This window comes from Manis pentadactyla, chromosome 13 (assembly GCF_030020395.1).
Source record: "Manis pentadactyla isolate mManPen7 chromosome 13, mManPen7.hap1, whole genome shotgun sequence".
NCBI classification, from domain to species: Eukaryota; Metazoa; Chordata; class Mammalia; order Pholidota; family Manidae; genus Manis; species Manis pentadactyla.
This window is the reverse complement of record NC_080031.1, coordinates 100,811,791-100,818,630: the sequence shown is the minus strand read 5'-3', so window position 1 is coordinate 100,818,630 and position 6,840 is coordinate 100,811,791.

Here is a 6,840-nt window from a genome sequence, read left to right as displayed (position 1 = left end):
CATGACTTACATTCAGGTCTTTGATCCATTTCGAATTTACTTTTGTGTATGGGGTTACACAATGATCCAGTTTCATTCTCTTACATGTAGCTGTCTACTTTTGCCAACACCAGCTGTTAAGAGGCTGTCATTTCCCCATTGTATGTCCATGGCTCCTTTATTGTATATTAATTGACCATATATTTTTTGTTTAATATCTGGACTCTCTATTCTGTTCCACTAGTCTGTGGGTCTGTTCTTGTGCCAGTACCAAATCGTCTTGATTACTGTGGCTTTGTAGTAGAGCTTGAAGTTGGGAAGCAAGATCCCCCCAGCTTTATTCTTCCTTCTCAGGATTGCTTTGGCTATTTGGGGTCTTTGGTGGTTCCATATGAATTTTAGAACTATTTGTTCCAGTTTGTTGAAGAATGCTGTTGGTATTTTGATAGGGATTGCACTGAATCTGTAGATTGCTTTAGGCAGGATGGCCATTTTGACAATATTAATTCTTCCTAGCCAAGAGAATGGAATGAGTTTCCATTTGTTAGTGTCCTCTTAAAACTTCTCTTAAGAGTGTCTTGTAGTTTTCAGGGTATAGGTCTTTCACTTCCTTGGTTAGGTTTATTCCTAGGTATTTTATTCTTTTTGATGCAATTGTGAATGGAATTGTTTTCCTGATTTCTCTTTCTGCTAGTTCATCGTTAGTGTATAGGAAAGCAACAGATTTCTGTGTATTAATTTTGTAGCCTGCAACTTTGCTGAATTCAGATATTAGTTCTAGTAGTTTTAGAGTGGAGCCTTTAGGGGTTCATATTTATGTTCAATATCACGTCATCTGGAAATAGTGACAGTTTGACTTCATCTTTACCAATCTGGATGCCTTGTATTTCTTTGTTTTGTCTGACTGCCATGGCTAGGACCTCCAGTACTATGTTGAATAATAGTGGGAAGAGTGGGCATCCCTGTCTTGTTCCTGATCTTAGAGGAAAAGCTTTCAGCTTCTCACTGTTAAGTATGATGTTGGCTGTGGCTTGTCATATATGGTCTTCTTTATGTTGAGGTACTTGCCTTCTATACCCATTTTGTTGAGAGTTTTTATCATGAATGGATGTTGAATTTTGTCAAATGCTTTTTCAGCATCTATGGAGATGATCATGTGGTTTTTGTCCTTCTTTTTGTTGATGTGGTGGATGATGTTGATGGATTTTCAAATGTTGTACCATCCTTGCATCCCTGAAATGAATCCTACTTGATCATGGCGTATGATCCTCTTCATATATTTTTGAATTCTGTTTGCTAATATTTTGTTGAGCATTTTTGCATCTATGTTCATCAGGGATATTGGTCTGTAATTTTCTTTTTTGGTGGGGTCTTTGCCTGGTTTTGGTATTAGAGTGATGCTGGCTTCATAGAATGAGTTTGGAAGTATTCCCTCCTCTTCTTTTGTTTGGAAAACTTTAAGGAGAATGGGTATTATGTCTTCTCTATATGTCTGATAAAATTCAGCGGTGAGTCCATCTGGCTCGGGTGTTTTGTTCTTGGGTAGTTTTTTTGATTACCGATTCAATTTCGTTGCTGGTAACTGGTCTGTTTAGATTTTCTGTTTCTTTCTGGGTCAGTCTTGGAAGGTTGTATTTTTCTAGGAAGTTCTCCATTTCTTCTAGGTTTTCTAGCTTGTTAGCATATAGATTTTCATAGTATTTTCTAATAATTCTTTGTATTTCTGTGGGGTCTGTCGTGATTTTTCCTTTCTCATGTCTGATTCTGTTTATGCGTATAGATTCTCTTTTTCTCTTAATAATTCTGGCTAGGGGTTTATCTATTTTGTTTATTTTCTCAAAGAACCAGCTCTTGAAGTTACTCTACAAGAAGATATGTCAAAGAAATAATCAATCTTCCCATGTTTTCTTCTGCCTGCTACTTCTATAGCTTTTCTTCTTCCTTCCTAATTACAACCCTTAAATAGAATTCGTGCCTCATATCGAATTTACCGAGTATCATAATTCCTCCAAATGGTAAAGATACCTCAAGACAAATGCTGGGCATAGAAGCCACAGGGCATAAATATGCAAAGAAGTAAAAAGCTAACCTTTTCAAACAATAAGGCTTCTCTCTCACTTACCAACTTTACATTTCCCTGTATGGCCCCGGAAGATGACTGGTTAGCCAGAGACGGGTAAGATTCCTCAAGGGAGGAACAACCTAAGACAGGCACAGTCGCAGGGGGGCCATCAGGTGAGAAAATGGGGATCAGCAGAGGTGAGGCTTAGAACCTCCCCCCTCCTGTTCTGAGAGAAATCTTCTGCATACGTGGATGTTTTATTGCCCTTGTCTCGCTCGGATTAACACAGTCTACAGGCACACACCTGATCATCTACATTTGCTCTCTTACAACACTAAACTATGTTTTCTACCTTTATCTTGTATCTACCTACCACTTCAGCATTTTATTTAAAATAATAATAATAAAGAGAGAAATGTGGTATCCACATATAAATCAAGTATAAAAATCAAACGAATATTCATATTTGAACTGATTGTTTATAGTTCATAATGCATGATCAAAACCGAAAGTTTCTGTGATGGCTGCCCTTGTACTGTTCACCATGTAACTTATTCACTATGTAAGAACTTGTTCTCCATGTAAGAACTTGTTCGTTATGCTTCAGAAGATTGGAGACTGACGAAAATTAGGCTTGGGGTGGATTAATGATAGTGCATTGAGCATTGACTCCCCTATACAGAATTTTATTGTTGTTAAAAACCATTTGATCAATAAATATGAGAGATGCCCTCTCAAAAAACAAAAAAGAACCAGCTCTTGATTTCATTGATTTTTTTCTATTGTTTTATTCTTTTCAATTTTATTTATTTCTTCTCTGATCTTTATTAAGTCCTTTCTTCTGCTGACTTTGGGCCTCATTTTTTCTTCTTTTTCCAGTTTCAATAATTGTGACTTTAAACTATTCATTTGGGATTGTTCTTCCTTCTTTAAATATGCCTGGATTGCTATATACTTTCCTCTTAGAACTGCCTTTGCTGCATCCCACAGAAGTTGAGGCTTTGCACTGTTGTTGTCATTTGTCTCCATATATTGCTTGATCTCTGTTTTAATCTGGTCATTGATCCATTGATTATTTAGGAGCATGTTGTTAAGCCTCCATGTGTTTGCGAGACTTTTTGTTTTCTTTTTTGTACAATTTATTTCTAGTTTTATACCTTTGTGGTCTGTGAAGTTGGTTGGTAGAATTTCAATATTTTTAAATTTACTGAGGCTCTTTTTGTGGCCTAGTATGTGGTCTATTCTCGAAAATGTTCCATGTGCACTTGAGAAGAATGTGTCCTGCTGCTTTTGGGTGTAGAATTCTGTAGATGTCTGTTAGGTCCATCTGTTCTAGTGTGTTGTTCAGTGCCTCTGTGTCCTTATTTTCTGCCTGGTAGATCTGTCCTTTGGAGTGAGTGGTGTGTTGAAGTCTCCTAGAATGAATGCATTGCATTCTATTTCCTTCTTTAATTCTGTTAGTATTTGTTTCACATATGTCAGTGCTCTTATATTGAGTGCATATATATTTATAATGGTTATATCCTCTTGTTGGACTGCCCCCTTTTATCATTATGTAATGTCCTTCTTTATCTCATTATTTTCTTTGTTTTGAAGTCTATTTTGTCTGATACAAGTACTGAAACACCTGCTTTTTTCTCCCTGTTGTTTGCTTGAATTATCTTTTTCTATCCCTTTACTTTTAGTCTGTGTGTATCTTTGGGTTTGAGGTCTTTTGTAAGCAACATATAGATGGATCTTGCTTTTTAATCCATTCTATTACTCTGTGTCTTTTGATTGGTGCATTCAGTCCATTTACATTTAGGGTGATTATTGAAAGATATGTACTTATTGCCACTGCAGGCTTTAGATTCATGGTTACCAAAGGTTCAAGGGTAGCTTCTTTACTATCTGTCTAACTTAATTCGCTTATTAAGCAATTATAAACACAGTGTGATGATTCTTTATTTCTCTCCCTTCTTATTCTTCCTCCTCCATTCTTTGTATGTTAGGTGTTTTATTCTGTACTCTTTTGTGTTTCCTTTGGCTGCTTTTGTGAATAGTTTATTTATTTTTTGCCTTTAGTTAGTATTTGGTTGGTCTGCTTTCTTTGGTGTGATTTTATTTTCTCTGTTGACATCTGTTTAGCCTTAGGAGTGCTTCCATCTAGAGCATTCCCTTTAAAATATCCTGTGAGGTGGTTTGTGGGAGGCAAATTCCCTCAACTTTTGCTTGTCTGGGACTTGTTTTATTCCTCCTTCATATTTAAATGATAATCATGCTGGATACAGTATTCTTAGTTCAAGGCCCTTCTGTTTCATTGCATTAAATATATCATGCTATTCTCTTCTGGCCTGTAGGGTTTCTGTTGAGAAGTCTGATGATAGCCTGATGGGTTTTCATTTGTAGGTAGTCTTTATTCTCTCTCTGGCTGCCCTTAATACTCTGTCCTTGTCTTTGATCTTTGCCATTTTAATTATTGTATGTCTTGGTGTTGTCCTCCTTGGGTCCCTTGTGTTGGGAGATCTGTGGGCTTCTATGGTCTGAGAGACTATTTCCTCCCCCAGTTTGGGGAAGTTTTCAGCAATTACTTCTTCAAAGGCACTTTCTATCCATTTTTCTCTCTTCTTCTTCTTCTGGTACCCCTATAATGCTAATATTGTTCCATTTGGATTGGTAACACAGTTCTCTTTATATTCTTTCATTCATGGAGATCCTTTTATCTCTCTCTGCTCAGCTTCTCTGGGTTCCTGTTCTCTGATTTCTATTCCATTAACAGTCTCTTGCACCTCTTCCAGTCCGCTCTTAAATCCTTCCAGAGATTGTTGCATTTCTGTAATCTCCCTCCTGACTTCATCCCTTAGCTCTTGCATATTTCTCTGCAGGTCCATCAGCATGGTAATGACCTTTATTTTGAATTCTTTTTCAGGAAGATTGGTTATATCTGTCTCCTCAGGCCCTCTCTCTGGGGTTGTCTGGGTGATTCTGGTCTGGATCAAATTCTTCTGCCTTTGCATGGAGATAGAAGTGGTCGCAGGCAGGTGGCACGTGTGTCAGCTGGAAAAACAAAGTCCCTTCCTGCTTGCTGGTCGCCTTGACCTTCTCTGCTGCCTGTGTTGGTTACCCACACACCTGGAGCAGCCTCCAGGTTAATCCCGTGAGGTGCTACAGGCAGCGCAGCCCTCAGGGTAGCCCAGAGCCCTGTGGGGAGTGGCAGGCGCACCGGGTGTGCTCTCCTGCAAGAACAGTGCCCCTCCATGCCTTGCCCCAGCTTCCTCTGTCTGCGCCAGGCAGCTGCGTGCCGGCGGCAGCCTCTGAGTCTGGCCAGGCAGCTGTGTGCTGGAAGGGGACTCTGGACAGCTGCTATAGGTGCAGCCACTCTCCAGCTGCTCTGCTGCTCTGGCGGGGCCACACCAGCCGGGGGGGACTGAATGGCGGGCTGCTTATCACCATGAGGGGCTTCAGAGCTGCACTGCCACCCAGGGGGTCAGGGTGCCTGAAGTTCCTCAGGATTCCCAGCCCGCTAGGCTGAGTGTGCCGGTACGATTCCATCCAGCTGTGAAGCCTCTGTCCCTTTAAGACTTTCAAAAAGCACTCACTTTTCTTTTGTCCCAGGGGAGCCAGCTATGGGGACCCGCTCGCAGATTTTACTTTTCTGTTTCTCTAATATCCAGCACACCATGCAATCTGTGTCTGTGCTCCCAGTGCAGGTTACTAGGGCTGGTTAATTAGCAGTCCGGTGCTTCCACTCCCTCCCCGCTCTGACTCCTTTGCTCCTGCCGGTGAGCTGGGGTCGGGGGAGTGCTTGGGCCCTGCCACGTCGCGGCTTTGTGTCTTACCTTTTTCGTGAGATGCTGAGTTCTCGCAGATGTAGATGTAGCCTGGCTTTTGTACTCTATCTTCTGGTCTCTCTGTTAGGTGTAGTTGTATTTGTTGTATTTTCAAAAATATATATGGTTTTGGGAGGAGATTTCCGCTGCCCTACTCACGCCGCCATCTTGGCTCCCCCACCTGGAACTGTTTCTTACTGTCCAAGCCAAAGTCATGCTTATCCTTCCATATCCTTCTCGGGAATTTATAAAATTGTCTTTAAAATTTAAAAACATGAGAGCAAGTCTTACTCTAAGAATCTCTCCTATGTCTTTAACTCCCTGATTAGCTGGCCTTTTAATATGATCTTGGTAAATAGATCCTTTCATAGTCTAGGCCCCTCAGTTTTTCTTGATTCCCATACCCATAATTTGGCATATGGTTTGTTGGGCTAAAAAAAAAGTTTCACAATTAGTGGTTTTGTGCTGCTTTATCATTCAGGTTTACAGTGTTCTTTAAGTTTTAGCATTGACATTAGTTTATTCCATTCACATAGTCATTTGTTCATTCCATAAATACTTCCAGAAGCATCCACTATGACCCAGCATTAGTGGATCTAGGAACTACCAAGACAGTTGTAAGCAAGAGACAGCTTTTACTTAGGCTAGTGAGAGACACACATTAACATCAGCAACTGCAAAACCAAGCCAAGAGAGAGGAAGCACTTAGTACTGTGAGCTCCAAGTAGACACAGTCAGGGAAGTCAGAGAAAACTTCTGACAGCAAGTGATGATCACACTGAAAGTTAAGCATAAATAGAAATTTGGATTACTCAATCTTCACACTGTGATCGAGGCAACAATCTGAGAAAGAGACAAGTGCAACTGAGGTGTTGAACAGGTTCATTATGGCTGAAGCAGACAGTATGGGGTGAGGCCAAAGGATCAGCTCACAAACAGCTTGCTAAGAGTAAACTTTCAGGATCACTTTCTGTAGTTATTGTCTCTTTT